At 45.0% G+C, this 18,747-nt stretch overlaps 1 long non-coding RNA gene across 1 annotated transcript in view; it reads right to left on the reverse strand.

Annotated features, from left to right (window-relative positions):
- Nucleotides 1–18,747, reverse strand: part of LOC131510229 (uncharacterized) — a 56,889-nt gene that overhangs the window by 33,586 nt on the left and 4,556 nt on the right. The window lies entirely within an intron of this gene.

Raw genomic sequence — 18,747 nt, forward strand, 5'->3', positions numbered from 1 at the left:
GGAGGGGCCCGGGGAGGGCTCTGAGTTTGGTCTCAACTGGTTAGCTTCTGGTAGGAGAGGCTGGGTTCTCCTGTTAGCCCTTTGGAATCAATCCCTTGCCTCATACCTCTAGTGGCATTGGCTACAGACACCTGGAGGAGTGGGGAAGAGTCTTGGTGAATTAGGGTTTATCTTTAAAAACAGCATTTGAAAACACATGTCCACACAAGGGCTTGCACATGAGTGTTCATAGCAGCGTTGTTCACAATACCAAAAGCAACTTTAGCACTCATCACGGATGAGTGGATAAACCACCGTGATACACCCATAGGGTGGAACACTACTCGTCAGTGAAGAGGGATGATTTCCTGACACGTGCTACAAACACGGATGAACCTCAAAACCGTTATGCTGACTGAAAGAAGCCAAACACAAAAGACCACATGCTGCATGAGTCCATATGAATGACCTTTCTAGAAGAGGCAAAACTTAGATACAGAAAGCAGACCAGTGGTTGCCTGGAGCTTGGAGTGGGTTTGGGGCCTGACCACAGATGGGCCCCAGGGAACTTTCTGGGGTGGTGAGAATGTTCTAAAACTGTATTATGGAGATGTTTGCACAATTCTGTAAAGTTACTAAAACTCATCAAGCATTTAAAATGGGTGAATTAAAAAAAAAAAAAATGGGTGAATTTTGTGTCAGGTCAAGTATGCGTCAACAAATACCTGAAGTCTTTTGCTTCTGAAAAGTCTGTCCCAGAGCTTCCCTATGTGCCAGGCTGGGAGTAGAGGGCACAACCCCACCCCCTCCTCCTCACAAAGGAAATGAGGGCTGTGGAAACTTTGTCTCACACAGTGGTTCTCAAAGTGTGGCCTCTGGGCCGCCCTCAGCAGCAGCCCCTAAAGGCTTGTTAGAAATGCACATCTCAGGACCTGGCTCAGAACTGCTGAATCAGAGGCTCTGGTGATGAAGCCCAGTGACTGGGGCTTGAACAACCCTCCAGGAGAGTGAGGATCATGGTCTGATGGAAGGGGAATGGACAGCAGGAAGGTCATCTATGTTGAGCGCTCACCGCGGGCAGCCAGCCGACCGACAAGCCCTGAGTCACACCATCCTCACAGCAACTGTGTGATGTCAGTGTTATTATCAACCATGTTCTATTTTGTGGACGAAGAAACCAAGCTTCAGACAGGCTGAGAGACTTGTCCGTTAATAAGGGGGCGGGGCTGGGATCTAACACTCAACTTTCTGACTTGAAACACGCCTGCTCCATCACCCCATAGACCTTGTGAATGTGAGCAAGATTCACGGTGTCTGAAAGCCCAGAGACGGGACAGGAGACTTACAATAAATACAGCCCCCTCAGGTTCTATCTTGGAACAAAGCGTGGGTACAAAGAAATAAACAAGAAGCGTAGCACTCAACATGCCCGGTATTTTTTCCTCAAGGCTGAGGCAGCCGGCTTTGTTTAAGGTTATATTGTTTACTCCCAGGGGACAAGAGGGTGGGGGAGTTTAGAATTAGCTGCTTGGACAGAAGCCCAGGAGGTCCTAGCTCAGTTCCTTGGGAGCCTGGAATGTAAAGGGCTGGGGATGCAGAGGGAGGGGAACCTAGGGATCTTGCTCAGAAAGTAGGAGAGCCGCGGGGGACCCGGGAGGGTGGGTCTGTGGTTTCCAGATGCACAGATGACATAACGTCTGCCTGCCCTGCATACACCAGTCCTGCTCAGAGTGGCCTTCCAAGTGCATCGGGGACGGAGGCCCTTCCCCAGCTTTAGCCTGCTTCTTAGGGGTTAGGCTGTGTCCTGGAGCTGCTCAGGAAACTGAGACTGACCCATCTGGCCTCCCTGCTTAAACCCAGCACTGCCAGAAGCTAGGCTCGATGCCATATGTGTCGGGGAGGGGGTGGTGTCACTTTGTCACTTCTTTTGGTCATTCAGCACTGGCTGCTGCTGTCTGGTTGCCTTGCCTGGCCTTCCCACACAAGATTCACACTCACTGCTTTGCCCACCACGGTCACCATTGACTGTCAGCCTTGATCAAACAGAGAAGCTCTTCTAGCCCAACCGAGGGAAGGGACTTACCCTAAATAAGGGCAGAGCCAATACCGGAGTGCAGAACTCCTGGCTGTGGAGCTATTTCATACTAATAATCCTTATCATTCATGTAATTTCATCATATACCAAGTACTTTCATGTGGTATCTTCCTTGACTCTCTCACTAACCCTGTGAGATGGAGGGTTTATGACTGCTTGATTTATACATGAGCAGCTTGGGGTTTACAGAGTTTAACTGACTTGCTCCAGATCACCAACTGGTAAGTGACAAAGCCAGTGCTCATGCCAGATGCTTGGGCCCCAAGTTATTTGCTTAGCTCTTCATTCTTGATGGTATGAGCAAGACTCCCCAGTGCCTAGGGCTCGGGGAGGAGCCAGAGGAATCATGTTAACCACAGGCCCATCAGGATCTATCTTGGAACGAAGTGTGGGTATTTGTCTTGCCTGTCGGCCGAACAGGATTCTCTAAATTAAGCAGCTGTGTGTGTGTGTGTGTGGGGGGGGGTGGTGGGGAGGGGGCTAGTGCTGGCTAATTCAGTTGGTAGAACATGCAACTCTTGATCTTGGGGTCGTGAGTTCAAGCCCCATGTTGGGCATAGAGCTTCCTTAAAAAAATAAAATAAAATAAAATAAAATAAAATAAAATAAAATAAAATAAAATAAAACAAAAAGAGCAGGTAGGTCCCCAGCTTGAGCAAGTGACCTGGGCAAGAGCTGCTTCTGATGGTTGAAAATAGGGCTAGTGACTGACCTGCCTCACAGGTCCATGGGCAGCCTGGAAACAGCTTTCTGCTCCTGCCCACTGTGTTCTTGCCATCAGTCTTTTCTGCATTTTGCATGTTGTGGATGACAAAACACACAAGCTGTCATGGTCAACCTACTCTCCCCTCCAATTCAGCTCAAATATGATGATGATGATGAGGATGATGAGGATGATGATGATGATGATATGGCCCTTGATTCCATTTGCTAAGGGCGTACAAGGTTCTGCTACCTTTTATACATCTAGAGGCCTCACAGTTCCTAATGAAGGAGCCACGACTAGAGCCCAAATACAGGGTAACTTTGGAGTGCAAAACATTATACTTCTCTCCCATGCTTTTAAGGAAGGATGTGGAGCACACCCGTGGGTCTCAGGTCTGGGACAGGAGGGTACAGAACCTGGTTGCTGCTTAATGCCTTGTGGGATCTCAGCCAAGTTCTGTGGGGCAGGGTCTTCCTTCCATACATAGGTTGTTAACTGTTCTCACCTGGATGCTCTGGAGAGCCAAACCAGGCTGCCATGTCCCTTTCTGCAGGCTAGATCCTGGACACGAGTGCCAATTGTCTGGGATTCCCCACTGACATCAGTGCCGATCTCTGGCTGCGTTCTGGGGTGATGTGTGCCAGGAGAAATGCCTGGAGGTGGCTTTCACCCAACCGGCTTGAGCAGGGAGGGGAGTGGCTAGTCATGATGAAAGAGTCAGATGTGTGTTTTGAGCTTGGTGTCAGACTTCCTCAGTTCATCTCCTCTGACTTAACTGCCCCTTATTTTAAATTAAATTAATTTCAATTAATTAGTTAATTTATTTATTTAATTGAGTAAATTTGACGTGTAGCATTGTGTAAGTTGAAGGTGTGCAATGTGTTAGTTTGATACATTTATACATTGATACATTGATACATTGATACATTTATATGTCATAATATAGGCCCATTGTAGAGCAAGGCAAAAGGACCGACAGGGACCACCCAGCTGAATGCACACAGGCTCATTAAGGGACCTACCTCGAAATAGCCATAGACCCTAACTGACCAATTACAACCAGGCACAGTTCCTAAGATTACCAAAAAAACCGGAACCTTCCTCAGGCCCCCATACTTCCTCACTCTGCCCTATAACTGTGGCCCCTCATCACTGCCTCCTTGCAGACAGTCTCTCCTTTGCTGTCCTGCCCATCGCTCCATTATGGTGTATTCAGTATACTTCTATCTCTTCTGTTCTGCCTTGGGCGAATTCTTTCACTGCCTGCACCACCGACCTGGAGCACCCCACGTTTGGTAGCCCCCCACCATCCAATTCGGGACACCCTATATCCATGTCATGATATTTATCATATTACATAATTAAAGTACAATGTCATTGTCTATATCCATTGTACTGTGCTTACCTGCCCCTTGCAATGGACTTTCCAGGCCAAGAAAGGGTGCTGACCTAAAGCTATATCCCTTCTCTGTCTAGAGAACACACAATCCACCCATTCCTGCCCAACGGACAGATGGAGTCTGGGTCCAAGGCTTCAAAAAGGCAAAAGCTATGTCATAGCCATGTGGAAGACCCATGTGAGCCCTTTCATTTGTAGAGAGAAACTGAGGCACTGACAGAAGAAGGATTCAGAATGTGAATGTTGAAGCATTAAAAAAAGCTCCAGTTATGCTCAAGGCAAGGATGCTCATAAAATGTTTATTTTTATAAAAAGTGTTAAATACATTCTGATGTAATTGAGTGGGGGTCAGGGGTTGGGGGTGGGGATTAGGCATTAAAGAATAAAAAAAAAGAAAGTGTGAAATGGGGTATTACTCAGCCTTAAGAAGAAATGCAAGTCTGCAAGAAGGCATGCTACAACATGGTTGAACCTTGAAGACATTAAGCTAAGTGAAATAAGCCAGTCACAAAAGGACAGAATGGACAAATTCACAGAGACAGAAAGAACACTGGTTACCAAGAGCTTGGGGACAGGGAGGGATGGGGAGCTAATGTTCAATGGATAGAGAGTTTGGGATGATGAAAAGTTCTAGAGATGGATAGTGGTGTTGGTTGCACAAAAATGGGAATGTACTTAATGTCATTGAACTGTACACTTAACAAAAAAGATTAAAATGATAAATTTTATGTTATGTATATTTCACCACAACTTAAAGTGTTAAGAGAGCTTAATGCTTGAATCCAAACTCTACTACCAAGGATCCTTGGGAAAATAAACTGTTACTTCATCAGGTAAGTTTGTTAAGTAAAATGCTGCTCAGTACTTGTGTGAAATCCTACCTCTCATGAGACTTGGCACTGTAATATTGTGATTTATAATAAATATATGTTTGGTCTTCATCCCCTGTTCCTGGCACAGAGCTCTTAAAACCCTTGGAATTTCCTAGGAGATAAGAATGTAAAGGTGTCTTAGTATTCAAAATCTATAAAGAAGTTATCAAACTCAACACCCAAAAAACAAATAATCCAGTGAAGAAATGGGCAGAAGACATGAATACATACTTTTCCAAGGAAGACATCCAGATGGCTAACAGACACATGAAAAGATGCTCAACATCACTCATCATCAGGGAAATACAAATCAAAACCACAATGAGATACCACCTCACACCTGTCAGAATGGCTAAAATTGACAACTCAGGCAATGACAGATGTTGACAAGGACGAGGAGAAAGGAGAACCCTCTTCCACTATTGGTGGGAATGTAAACTGGTGTAGCTACTCTGGAAAACAGCATGGAGGTTCCTCACGAAACTAAAAATAGAACTACCCTATGACCCAGAAATTGCACTACTAGGTATTTGCCCAAAGGATGCAGGAGTGCTGTTTTGAAGGGGCACATGGACCCCAATGTTTATCAGCATTATCAACAATAGCCAAAGTATGGAAAGAGCTCAAATGTCCACCAACATATGAATGGATAAAGAAGATATGGTATATATGTATATACATACAATGGAGTATCACTTGGTGATCAACAGGAATGAAATCTTGCCATTTGCAACAACATGGATGGAACTAGAGTGTATTACGCTTAGTAAAATTAGCCAGAGAAAGACAAATATCATATGACTTCACTCATATGTAGAATTTAAGATACAAAACAGATGAACATAAGGGAAGGGAAGCAAAAATAATATAAAAACAGGGAGGGGGACAAAACAGAAGAGACTCTTAAATACAGAGGACAAAATGAGGGTTGCTGGACAGGTTGTGGGTGGGGAGATGGGCTAAACGGGCAAGGGGCATTAAGGAAGACACTTGTTGGGATGAGCACTGGGTGTTATACATAGGGGATGAAACACTGGAATCTACTCCTGAAATCATTATTGCACTATATGCTAACTAACTTGGATGTAAATTAAAAAAAATAAAAAGAATGGAAAGGTGTCTTGATATTGATAACAAACTACAGTCAACCATACCTGAGTTTATGTTAACAAAGTGCTTTTGGGGAGCACCTAAGAATGGGGGCTAGTTGCCAGGAAAATCAACCATGTGATTAAGTTGGAAATTTCAGGCCCACCTCCTGACATCTGGAAGGAGGAGAGGGGCTGGAGGTTGAATCAATGACCAGCTGCCAATGATTTAATCCACAGTGCCTCTCCTCTGTCATGAAGCCTCCATAAAAACCCAAAAAAAGGATGGGGTTTGAAGAGCTTTTAGGCTGGTGAACACGTGGAGGTGGTGGGAAAGTGGTACCCTCAGAGAGAGCCTAGAGGCTCTGAGCCCCTTCCCTTATACCTTGTCTGATACATCCCCTCTGGGTGTTTGTAAGTTATATCCTTTTATGATAAACCAGTCATCTAGGAAGTAAAATGTTTCTTAGAGTTCTGTGAACTGCATTAGCAAAGTAACTACATCTAAGGAAGAGGTAGTTGGAACCTCCAATCTGTAGCTAGTCAGTTAGAAGAGCACGGATCACAATCTGGATGTGCAAATGGTGTCCAAAGAAGGTAAGTTGAATTGTAGGACACCCATCTGGTGTTGGGGAATTGCTTGATGGTATGGGGAGAAAATACATACTGCAACTCGTGTCAGAGTCAGAACACTAAAACAGGATGAGGTCTATTGACAGATATGATTTGACTAATTTACTCAGCATGTATGTACTGTGGGTGTATCCTATGAGGAACACAGAGCTTGATGAAGGCTGTTTGGGGATGAGGACCCAGAGGGGGTCCCACTGGACCAGCCAAGAGGGTCCTTGGCTTTGCACAAGGTGGATATCAAAGAGCCGAGAGGAAGTTAGAGGAGAGTTTATTGAAGACATAGAGAATCTAGAAACAGAGCATCTGGGAGACTTGGAAAGAAAAGTGAGTCTTGGTTTTGCTTGGGGCCTGAGGGTTTGTTTTTTTTTTTTAAGTTTATTTTAGTTTTTTAGTAATCTGTACACCTAAGATGGGGCTCAAACTCAGAACCCCGAGATCAAGAATCTCAAGCTCAGGGCTCCTGGCTGGCTCAGCTGTGACTCTTGATCTCAGGGTTATAAATTTGAGCCCCATCTTGGGTGCAGAGATTATTTAAAAATAAAATATTAGGGGCGCCTGGGTGGCTCGGTCGGTTAAGCGTCCGACTTCGGCTCAGGTCACGATCTCACGGTCCGTGAGTTCGAGCCCCGCGTCGGGCTCTGTGCTGACAGTTCAGAGCCTGGAGCCCGTTTCAGATTCTGTGTCTCCCTCTCTCTCTGCCCCTCCCCTGTTCATGCTCTGTCTCTCTCCGTCTCAAAAATAAATAAACGTTAAAAATTAAAAAAAAATAAATAAATAAAAATAAAATATTAAAAGAGAAAAGAAAAGAGTCACATGCTCTTTCAGACTGAGCCAGCCAGGTGCCCTGGGCCTGGGGTTTTTATTGAGGATGGTGGTCTTCTCAGTAATCCAGGAACAAAGACAACTGTTTAGATGTCCTCCATAAATCACTCATGCTCTGGACCAGGGGTCTTGATGAGTCAGTGGTTTTGGAAAAAGGTTAGTGACAGGACCATTTCCAGGCACTCCTAAGATGTTATCTATTGTGCTGGGAGACTCCAATGAAATCACTAAATCCTTGACCTTTACAAAGAGGACAAACATTATCTGTTCTATAAGGTATGTGGAAGGTGGAGGTGTAAGTCCTAGTAAGAATGGAAGCAGGAAAAGGAGGGAATAAAGTAATTTTTCATGGGGTCCCTTTAGTTTCTCTGTTTCAGGCTGGGGGTTACTAACATTTTATTGGTTTTGTTTAATTAAGGTATAGTTTACATACAGTAAAACACAATATGTATACAGGTCAATTAATTTTACCTACATATACATACAGTTAACCACTACCAAGATCAAAAAAAATTCTTACCACTAACCCAGATCAAGAAAGTTCACCACCCTAGAAAATTCCCTCAAGCATCTCCACCCTAGGCAATGATCTCCCCCAGAGGTGATTATTGTTCCAGCTTCTATCACCATAGGTTAGTTCTGCCTGTTCTGAATGCTGTATAAATGGAATCACTTATTATTGTATTTATCAACTCCTCTGTGTCCACTTCTCTCATTCAATGTAATATTTTTGTGATTTACCTATGTTAGTACACGTCCCAGTAGTGTTTGTTTGTTTGTTTGTTTGTTTAGAGAGAGTGTGTGTGTGTGAGTGGGGGAGGGGGGCAGAATAAGAGAGAGAGAGAGAGAGAGAGAGAGAGAGAGAGAGAGAGAGAGAGAGAGAATCCTAAGCGGGCTTTATCCTCAGCATGGAACCCAATGCAGGGCTCAATCCCACAACCCTGGGATCACAATCTAAGCTGAAATCAAGAGGTAAGACACTCAACCGACCACCCAGGTGTTCTGTAAGTTATTTTTTAAATTGTTGTGCAGTGTTCTGTTTATAACTATATCTCAGTTTGTCTATCTATTCCTTTGTGGATTTTAGGTAAGTTCTAGTTTGGGTTTGTTATGCATGAAGATGCTCTGAACATTTTTTGTAAGTTTTTTTTTTTTTAGTAATCTCTATACCCAACGTGGGGCTCAAACTCACGACCCAGAGATTAAGAGTCTTGTGCTCTTCCGACTGAACCAGCCAGGCGCCCCTCTGAACATTTTTGTACAAGTCTGTTTGGGGCACATGCATCTATTTCTCTGAAGTGTGTGCTTGGGAGAAGAATGGCTGGATCACAGAGGAGTTGTATGGTGGATATTATTAGAATCTAATAGAGTTTAGTTCATAGACACTTCCTGCTTTTTCGCCCAGTTGGTATGCACCTCCCTGCCAGCTCCTAGCATTGCATTTGTTTTTCTCTGCTGGCATTCAGTTTGTCTTTGTTATATTATGGACAAGCCATTCACATGTTCATTTGCATAATGTACATTTCTTGAATGCTAACTATGCACGTGGCACTTGGTACACTGGCTGTGTGAATACAGTCATGAATAAGACATCCATCCCAAGGAGTCTACAGCAGCTAATAGGGGAGGTTATAAAAATAAATAATCATAATACAAAGAAGATGTTAAGTGGCCAAACTAAGGTTGAGATAAAGCATTATAAGAGTTCAGAGATGAGAAACATAATGTCCAGCGGGCACTTAGAATAGCTTCACAGAGGAGACAGCATTTGGGTTTAGTGCTGATGGAGAAAAGTCAACTAAAACATGTTCAGGAGGTGCCAGTGTGGCTCTTTCTATTAAGCATCCAACTCTTGGTTTTGTCTCCCGTCATAATCCCAGGGTCATGAGATGGAGCCCCACATCGGGGTCCACTCTGAGCGTGGTGCCTACTTAAGATTCTCTCTCTCTCTCTCTCTCTCTCTCTCTCTCTCTCTCTCTCTCTCTCCCCCCCCCCCCCGGTCTCTCTTTCTCGGGGCGCCTGGGTGGCTTAGTCAGTTAAGCGTCTGACTCTTGATTTCGGCTCAGGTAATAATTGATGGAGTTTCTGGGTGTTGGTGGGGTTCGGAGCTGAAGGCCAAGAAAGAATTCTTGAAGACGTCTTTGGTGCAAAAAGATGATTTTATTAAAGCACAGGGACAGGGCCCGTGGGCAGGAAGAGCAGCACTGGGATTGTACAGTGATTGTTTATATACTGTGGAGTTGGGGGAGGTAAAGTCAAGAGAAGGTTTCTTAAAGGGATTTTCCTGTGCTAAAGAGGGTTTACAGATTACTGGAGGCCTAGCTATTGTCAAGCTAAGGTTGTTTTTCCTTCTAGCAAAGTATTATCAGTAAGGTAGCAGGGAGTTCCTGGAGATTAGGCTATTGATAAGATTGCCTTTTTCTTGTAATATTACTAACATATTTGTAAACTAATGGAAACTCTATCAGTTTAACCGTTTGTTTTCTGTCCTCTCCTTTGTTCTTGGGCAGCCAGGAGTGTCTGAGGAATACCACACATGTCCCATCTTGTGTGTGTGTGTTGGGCGAGGTAATGTTAGTTTGTGCCTGGCCCTCTGCTTGCCTTATGGTCCTTCACCAATGATCTCACCGTTCATGAGTTTGAGCCCCACATTGGGCTCTGCGCTGACAGCATGGAGCCTGCTTGGGATTTCTCTCTCTCTGTCTCTTCCCCTCCCTGGCTTGCTCTCTCTCTCTCTCTCTCTCTCTCTCAAAAAAAATACCTCTCTCTGCCCCTCTCCCCTGCTCTCTCTCTTTCCAAAATTAAAAAACAAAAACAAAAACATAAAACATGTTCAGAATGTAGTATAAGGGGTGGGCAGGGTTGAGCTTTCTGGATGGAGGGCACAATGCGGGCCAAAGCAGGATCTGTCAACGTTTGGAGTGTGTGACCCCTTAAGCTCATGACGACAGAGCCCACGCTGGTCTAGCAGGCTCACTGCCGTATCCCTAGTGTCTGGCCAGGGCTGGCACACAGAAGGTACTCAATCAAAATGTATTTCTTTGAACAGTGAGTGGTTCAACTTGGCTGCAGCAGAGGGAGCTTGGAAAGAGTCAGTGGGGAGAAGGATAATGTCTTAGTTATCCACTGCTGTGCAACAAATTACCTCCAAACTCAGTGGCTTAATTCAACAAGAAATATTTATTATCTCTCACAGTTTCTGTGGATCAGGAATTCGAGAATGGTTTGGCCAGTCAGTTCTGGCCTGGGGTCTCAAGCCCTGCAAACTTGTGTTGCCGGGGCCACAGTCATCTGTGGGCCTGACTGAGGCTGGGGGACCCCCGTGGGCCATGGCTCACTTGCACGTGTGGCAGGTTGGTGCTGGCTTTGAGAGCAGACCTCACTTCCTCCCTGCAGCGGCTTCTCCACAGCGCTGCTCAAGTGTCCTAAGGGTATGGTCACCAACGTCCCCCAGAGCGAGCCCTTCCAGAGGAAGGAGCCAGGAGGAAGCTGTAACCTTTTTATTGCTTGGCCTCCCAGTCAGAGCATCACTTCTGCCACATTCTATGCATTAGAAGCAAGTCACTAAGTCTGGCCCACATTCAAGGGGAGGGGAATTCGGCTCTACCTTTGAAAGGGAAACATCTCAAAGGAATTTTTGGATATATTGTACATCACCATGGTGATGGTGGGAAGATTTGTCTGCTCAGAACTCATGGGCTCTTAGGGCCGAGTGGGACCCTGAGGGACCCAGCCTCCTTGGGGGATCCAGCAGTCCTGCCCTGCTGTTATCTACCCAGTGGACCCTGAGCCCTGACAGCAGGTGAGGTAGTAAAATAAAAAAAAAATGAACAAGAAACAAGCACTGCGCACTGTGGAGAACTCAGAAGTGGCTCAGACCAGGGCAGGGAGCACTTAACTCTCTGGGAAGAAGATAACTGGAGGACACAAAAGCTCCTTCCCCAGGAGAGTCAGGGAAGGCCTCCCAGGGGTGGCCTCTGAGCTGTGTTCTTCCAAAGCTTCTACCCAGCTCACAAGTGTTGTGCTGGGTACACCCACGGAAGGTTAAACATGCACAGCCCGCCTGCTTAGAGAGTGTCAGAGGCCTGGAGGGGCCTCCACCGACCATGGCAACAGACACTGTCCCTGCCCCACATATGCCGAGACCTTCTGAGGCCACTCATTGTTGGCATCCAGCCTTTCAGATGGGTACAGATTTTCCCAAGAGAGAACCGTGAGCCCTTCTGGGCAGTAAGTACCCTGGAGGTTGTGTGTGTGCATCCTTTACCCATCTTCCCCCTTCAAAGGTCCTTCACCGTGGGGTGCCTGGGTGGCTCAGTTGGTTCAGCGCCAGACTCTTGATTTCGGCTGAGGTCGTGATCTCACGGTTTGTGAGTTCCAGCCTCGAATCGATGGGTTGGGATTCTCTCTCTTTCTGTCCCTCCCCCCACCCATGTTCTCTCTTTCTCTCTCTAAAATAAATAAGCTTAAAAAAAAAAAAGGTCCTTCACTGTGTTGGAGTCCTCTCTCCCTCTCTGTTCCCGCTTCTCTGATGGTGCTTGCCCTGCATGCGTCTCGCCATTTCTTAGCTTCTTGACTCTGCATCTGAGAGAATCTGGAAGGGTCTCCCTGCCTATCTCTTTCTCCCCTCAGCAATTGACCCTCAAGGTAAGTTTCAGGATTTGCTCAGTGAAGGGGTGAGTCTGGGCAACTCCTGTTGTCCCTCAAGAAGCAAGAGTCACCTCTGGGCCTTTTCCATTTGTTGCCCCAGACTGATGAGCAACACTCCCCACCCCCTGCCCCCCGCATCTCCCTGTGTGTACTGGCCAGCCAGGACCCCTGGGTAGGCTCCTCAGGGCTGCTAGAGTCTATTTGTGGGGATAATAGTCAGTGCTGAGTGCATAGAACACAGTGAAACTGTTCCTTTTGATACATTGGTTGTAATTTCTTGGAAGTGGCTGTGTGACCTTGGGCAAGTTATTTAGCCTCTCTGAGCCTTAGCTTCCTTATCTGTCAAGGAGGGAACATTGTGAGAATTAAAGTTGATGAGTGTAAAATTTTGGGCTATCTCTGAACTCTGTGAAGGTTGAGAAACTGAGGCATTTCTGTCCTGTCCTTCTTGCAGGGCTGGTGTGAGGACTGGAAACAGGGGCTGTGGCTGCTGGACAAAGGAAGGCTGTGACTATTCAGGTAGGTCACTACATGTCCTCTGTGAGCTTTAGGAAATGGAGGGAAGGTGTGGAGGAGAGAAGCTGGGCACCTGTGGTACCCGAGGCTCAGAGACTCCTGATTTGCCAGACTCCTGACTCTTTCAAGCCCAGCCTGGATCAGCCAGGAGCTGGAGCTGGACACTGCAGTGACAGTGACACTCCTAACTAGGAGGAAAGAGACAAGACTACGGGGCTGTGATCAGAAAGACACCTGCAAGTCAAGGGGAAAAGGCACATTTGAAAGCTCTAGAATCCTAGCCACTAGATCACCAGGGGGCTGGAAAATGAATGTTTGAGAGCCTGGAAAGGCTGAGGTCGTGATCTCATGTTCACATGAGGGTGGTTGCAAGAAGACCAGAATAATGGGCCGACTGGGTGGCTCAGTCTGTTAAGTATCTGACTCTTGGTTTCGTCTCAGGTCATGATCTCTTCGTTTCGTGGATTCAAGCCCCACATCAGTCAGTTGGGAGCTGACTCTGCACTGTCAGCATGGAGCCTGCTTGGGATTCTCTCTCTCTCCCTCTTTCTCTTTGCCCTGCCCCCACTCACACTGTCTCTGTCCCTCTCAAATAAATAAATAAACTTTAAAACAAGAAAAAAAAAGACCAGAATAGAGAAGTCTTGAAATTGGGAGGAAGCATGGAGGACAAGCAGGCCAACACAACAAATTTCTAAAGGAGGAGTTCCGACTCCCAGTGTGTTCTTGCTGACGGGTGAGCTGCATCTTCTGGACTGTGGCTGAGGGTCAGAGGGCAGGTCAATAGACAGACTACAGCTTCAAAGGGAAAAGGAAGTCTGTAGGGAGATCAGAGTTTCCAGTGAGCTGGGAATTAGGACAAACTGAATTCTCTTCCCCACTCACTAAAGACTTTTCACCTCTAGGAAGGGCTTGTCTTCACCATTTTTTTCTGTCACAAAAATTGCCCTCATTGTCAACTGGCTAATACAAGCAATAGAAAACCTTGACCACCTGCCCTGCTGTTGTCCCCACTGATGGCTCTATCCCTGCCTTCCTCTAGTCCGGCTGTCAGATGACAAAGCCTTGCACACACACACGTGCACACACACACACACACACACACATGCATGCGTGCTTGTCCAGCTCAGTGTCTCCCTATTGTTTACTGAGTCAAAATCAAATGTCCTTGTCTGTCTTTCAAGGCTGTCCCAGCTTGGGCACAGTTCAGCTCATTGGCCTCCTCTCCCGCCACTCTGCCCCCAGAGTCCTCTGCTGCTTTGCAGCTTCCGCAAAGTGCCTTGCGTTTTCCTACTGCCCTGTTTTTCCTACTGGTATGCCCTCTTCCCCCTTTCCTCCTTCTGCCTTTAAGATATTTATTTATTTATTATTTATTTTTTAATTGAGTGAGTGAGAGAGAGAGAGACAGAGAGACAGAGAGACAGAGAGAATCTTAAGCAGGCTCCATGCTGACAGTGTGGAGTCAGCTCCCCACTGACTGATGCAGGGCTTGAATCCACGAAACTGAGAGATCATGACCTATGTGGGGCTTGATCCCATGACCCTGAATCATGACCTGAGCTGAAATAAAGAGCTGGATGCTCAACTGACTGAGACACCCAGGTACCCCTGCCTTTAAAATCTTATCTTTCAGGCTGATTTCCTAAGATTCCTCCTCTAGGAGACTGCCCTTGACCCCTGCTACCATCCATCCCCAGCGGAAACAACTTCTCCATTACACCATTTATCAAAGTCTGACTTGAATTATACAGCCCTGTCTCCTCACTCACAACATTTTATTATGAAACATTTCAAATGTACAGCAAAACTGAAAGAATTTTACAGTTAAAACCCATTTCTCTAGCATCTTGTTTCTACTCTTTAACACGTTATCAAGCTTGTTTTTATTACGAATCTATTCATCTTTCCATGCTGCTATCCATCTATTATTAATCCATGTTTTTTGATACAAGTCAAAATAAATCTAGACATCAGTACACTTCTCTCTAAATAATTCTAGATGTAGGGTGCCTGGGTAACTCAGTCGGTTAAGCGTTCAACTCTTTTTATTTATGTATTTATTTATTTATTATTAAATTTTTAAAAATGTTTATTTCTGAGAGAGAGAGCGAGAGAGAGAGCGAGCATGAGTGGGGGAGGAGCAGAGAGAGGGAGACACAGAATCCAAAGCAGGCTCCAGGCTCTGAGCACTCAGCATAGAGCCTGATGCAGGGCTTGAACTCACAAACTGCGAGATCATGACCTGAGCTGAAGTCGGACACTTAACCGACTGAGCCACCCAGGCACCCCTCTTTTTTTTCTTTTAATGTTAATTAAACATGAGAGAGAGAGAGAGAGAGAGAGAGAGAGAGAGAGAGAGAGAGAGAGAGAAATGCTAGTGGTGGTGGGGGGATGGGCAGAGAGAGAGAGGGAGATAGAGAATCCAAAGTGGGCTCTGTGCTCACAGCAGAGAGCCTGATGTGGACCTTAAACCCACCAGCTGTGAGATCATGACCTCAGCCCTCATCAGACACTTAAACTGTCTGAGCCATCCAGTGACCCCAAACATCCAACTTGTGATCTCAGCTCTGGTCTTGATCTCAAGGTTGTGAATTCAAGCCCCCCACTGAGCTCCATGCTGGGTGTGAAGACAAAAAAAAAAAAAAAAAAAAAATTAAAAAAATAAATACTTCTAGAGGTATACTATTAATCAGAGCTCTTTTTTACAGTTTTTTTTTTCTATTTTGATGTGAAATCCGTATACAATGAAATACACAAATCTTAAGTGTACATTTGCTGAATTTGGACAAGTGGATACACCTGTGCAATCCACCCCCTATCAACATATGGAACATTATCATCATGCAGAAAGTTTCCCAGCAACCTCCTCCCTGCCTCCACCCTGGGCAACCACTCTTCTGATGGTTTTTCCTGTTTTAGAACTTCATATAAATGAAATCACAGTGTGTACTCTTATGCAAGGCTTCTTCCACTCAGCATATTTTAGACCTGTTACATAAAAGCAGTTGTTTGCTCCTTTTGATTGCTGAGTAGTATTCCATTGTATGGATGTACTAGAATTTTTGTTTATCCATTCACCTGTTGATAGATGTTTGGGCTATTTCCTGTTTGGGGCTATTAAGAATGTAGTTGCCATTGTCAACTATAATTAAAAAAAAGAATATTGTTGCAGTGAACATCCTTTTTTTTTTTTAATGTATGCTTACTTTAGAGAGAGAAAGAGCAGGACATGAGTAGGGGAGGGACAGAGCGAGGGAGAGAGAGAGAATCTGAAGCGGGCTCCCAGTTCTCAGTGCAAAACCAACGTGGGACTCAAACCCATGAACCGTGAGATCATGACCTGAGCCAAAGTTGGATGCTCAACCAACTGAGCCACCCAGATGCCCCTACTGTGAACATTCTTGAACGAAGCTTTGTGTAGATGTATGTTTTAATTTTCTTGGCTAAATGTGGAATTAAGTTGGTCTTTTTCTTCCTCTGGATTGTGAACTTTTTGAGGGCTGATTTATTTAGTCTCTAGCCCTAAGCACAATGCCTTGTTACATGGTAGGTTCTCAGTAGACATTTGTTGAAATGAAACATAATTCAAGCACTACATAATTTTCTTATATTCTATATAATATGCACCTCTCATTTACTATGGGCCCAGTAAGATATGAGCATTATTCCAATCTTCCATTGAGCCTCCGAGGTAGGAATTATCCCATATTACAAGTTAGGAAACAGGCCAGGAGAATCTAGGTGAGGTGTTGGAAGTCACAAAGTAGGTAAGGGGAAGAGACAGGATTTGAAAGTGATACTGTTTGTGTGAAGCATATTCCTCTATGCTGCTTTGCTTCTCTGAAGGTCTCAGCTCCTTTAAGTGGAATCCTTGGAGTGACTGTCCCAGTTGACCCTTTATCTACTCTCAATGACTAGGCAAAGCAGGCTCTTTCCCTTCCCTCTATTCCCATTAGTCACGTGGAACTCCAGAACTCACATACTTTGACAGAGGTCAAAACTGCACCCCTCCGGATGGAAGGCATACAGTTTACCTCAAAATCCTGAGTGTCAACAGGTAAATGTGGACAGAGAAGTGGAATGGAAAGACCACCACTATGCAACCAGCACAGTAGAGACTGGTTTAGGCAAGACTCATGAATGGATGTGAAATCTAGGGGATAATTTTGATGAGGAGCAGGATGTAAGCATGTCTTAAAGTGCCTCTCCACAGATTGCTTATTAGTTCCAAGGGGAAAATACAACAACAATACACTGGAAAAATCAGAAAACACCGTAACTTGATGATTGAAATTCATATCACTAGTGAGGGGCAGATGGACACCACATGCCTCCTGATACGATGCCCTGAGGAGGACATGGCATCATTTCTACTGTATTCTAGACTGAATCTAACCATGAGAAAACATCAGACACCCAAATGAAGTACATTCTATTTTTTTTTAATTTTTTAATGTTTATTTATTTATGAGCGTGAGAGAGACAGAGCACGAGTGGGGGAGGGGCAGAGAGAGAGGGAGACACAGATTCCGAAGCAGGCTCCAGGCTCTCAGCTGTCAGCACAGAGCCCGACGCGGGGCTTGAACTCACAAACTGCAAGATCATGACCTGTGCCCGAGTGGGACGCTCAACCCACTGAGCCACCCAGGTGACCCTAAATGAAGTACATTCTAAAAGAGAGAGAGAGAGAGAGAGCAAGAGAGAGCACTATATTCTTCAAAAGTGTTAATTTCATAAAACGCACATACATACACATGCACATACATACAAACGCTGTGAAAATGTTCCATATTAATGAAACCTACAGAGACATAGCAACTGAATGTAATATTTAATCCTAGACTGGATCCTGTTTTGGAGGAGAAAAAAATTAGGGACACTACTGAGTCAAGTGACAAAACTGAAATACGGATGGTAGATTGGATCAAACTCCTGAGTCAATTTTAACTTACTGAGTTGATATCTGTATTGTGGTTATAAGATATATATTTATTATTAGAAATGCACACTGAAGTATTCAGGGGTTAAAAGCCATCATGTATGTGATCTACCCTCAAATGGCTCGAAAAATATGTTTTTGTTGTGTGTAGTACATAGAGCAAATGGGGAAAACGTTGAAAAGAAGTGAATTTTGGTAAAGGGTATATGAGAGTGCTATATACCATTTTTATCCTTGCAGCTTTTCAATGAGTTTGAAATGGTTTCTAAACAGAAAGTTTGGAAAATGCTCTACTGCAAGGTCCCTGGAATCCTAATTCAGTCAGTGAGGACTGTGCTGACAAGAACTCCATGGACATGAGCATCTCTTTTCTAAATATGTTAGTTTGTTCCAACCTGCCAAATGTGTGATCTCAAGCTAAGTGAAAAAGTGCCAAGGACCTACAGTGGGCATCTTCTAAAAGAATCCCTTCATCTTGGTCCCCTCTCAGAACATCTTTCCCACAGCAGGCTCTCACTAGAGGCTTGTTAAATCAGCTGGGTTGCTTTCGGCTTGTGAGTGATGGTGGTGAGCTCTGAATGGGTCTGAGGGCTGGGTCCTGCCTCCTTCTCTCCTATTGATCTGCTGCATGACGTCAATCTCCTTATCCATGGGTGATGGGTTTGGACCAGAGCAGAGGTTGTAAATTGGCAACCTGAGAGCCGCCAGTCCACAGACATTTGTCCTATATGGTATTTAATTTAATTAATTATTATTATTTTTTTTAATTTAAGAGAGCGAGAGAGAGACAGAGAGAGAAAGAGAATTCACACTTAGCGAGGAGCCCAATGTGGGGCTCGATTCCACGATCCTGGGATTGTGACCTGAGCTGAAATCAAGAGTTGGACATTCAACCAACTGAGGCACTCAGAAGCCCCTTTTTAATTAATCAATTAATTTTTATGTCCTACATGGTACTTGCTGACATTCAACAGCCAGGACACTGCACATAAAAGTTTGGCTCCATCTTCTCCAACCACACAGGGCCCACATTTCCAGCAACTGGCAA

This window comes from Neofelis nebulosa, chromosome 4 (genome assembly GCF_028018385.1).
Source record: "Neofelis nebulosa isolate mNeoNeb1 chromosome 4, mNeoNeb1.pri, whole genome shotgun sequence".
NCBI classification, from domain to species: Eukaryota; Metazoa; Chordata; class Mammalia; order Carnivora; family Felidae; genus Neofelis; species Neofelis nebulosa.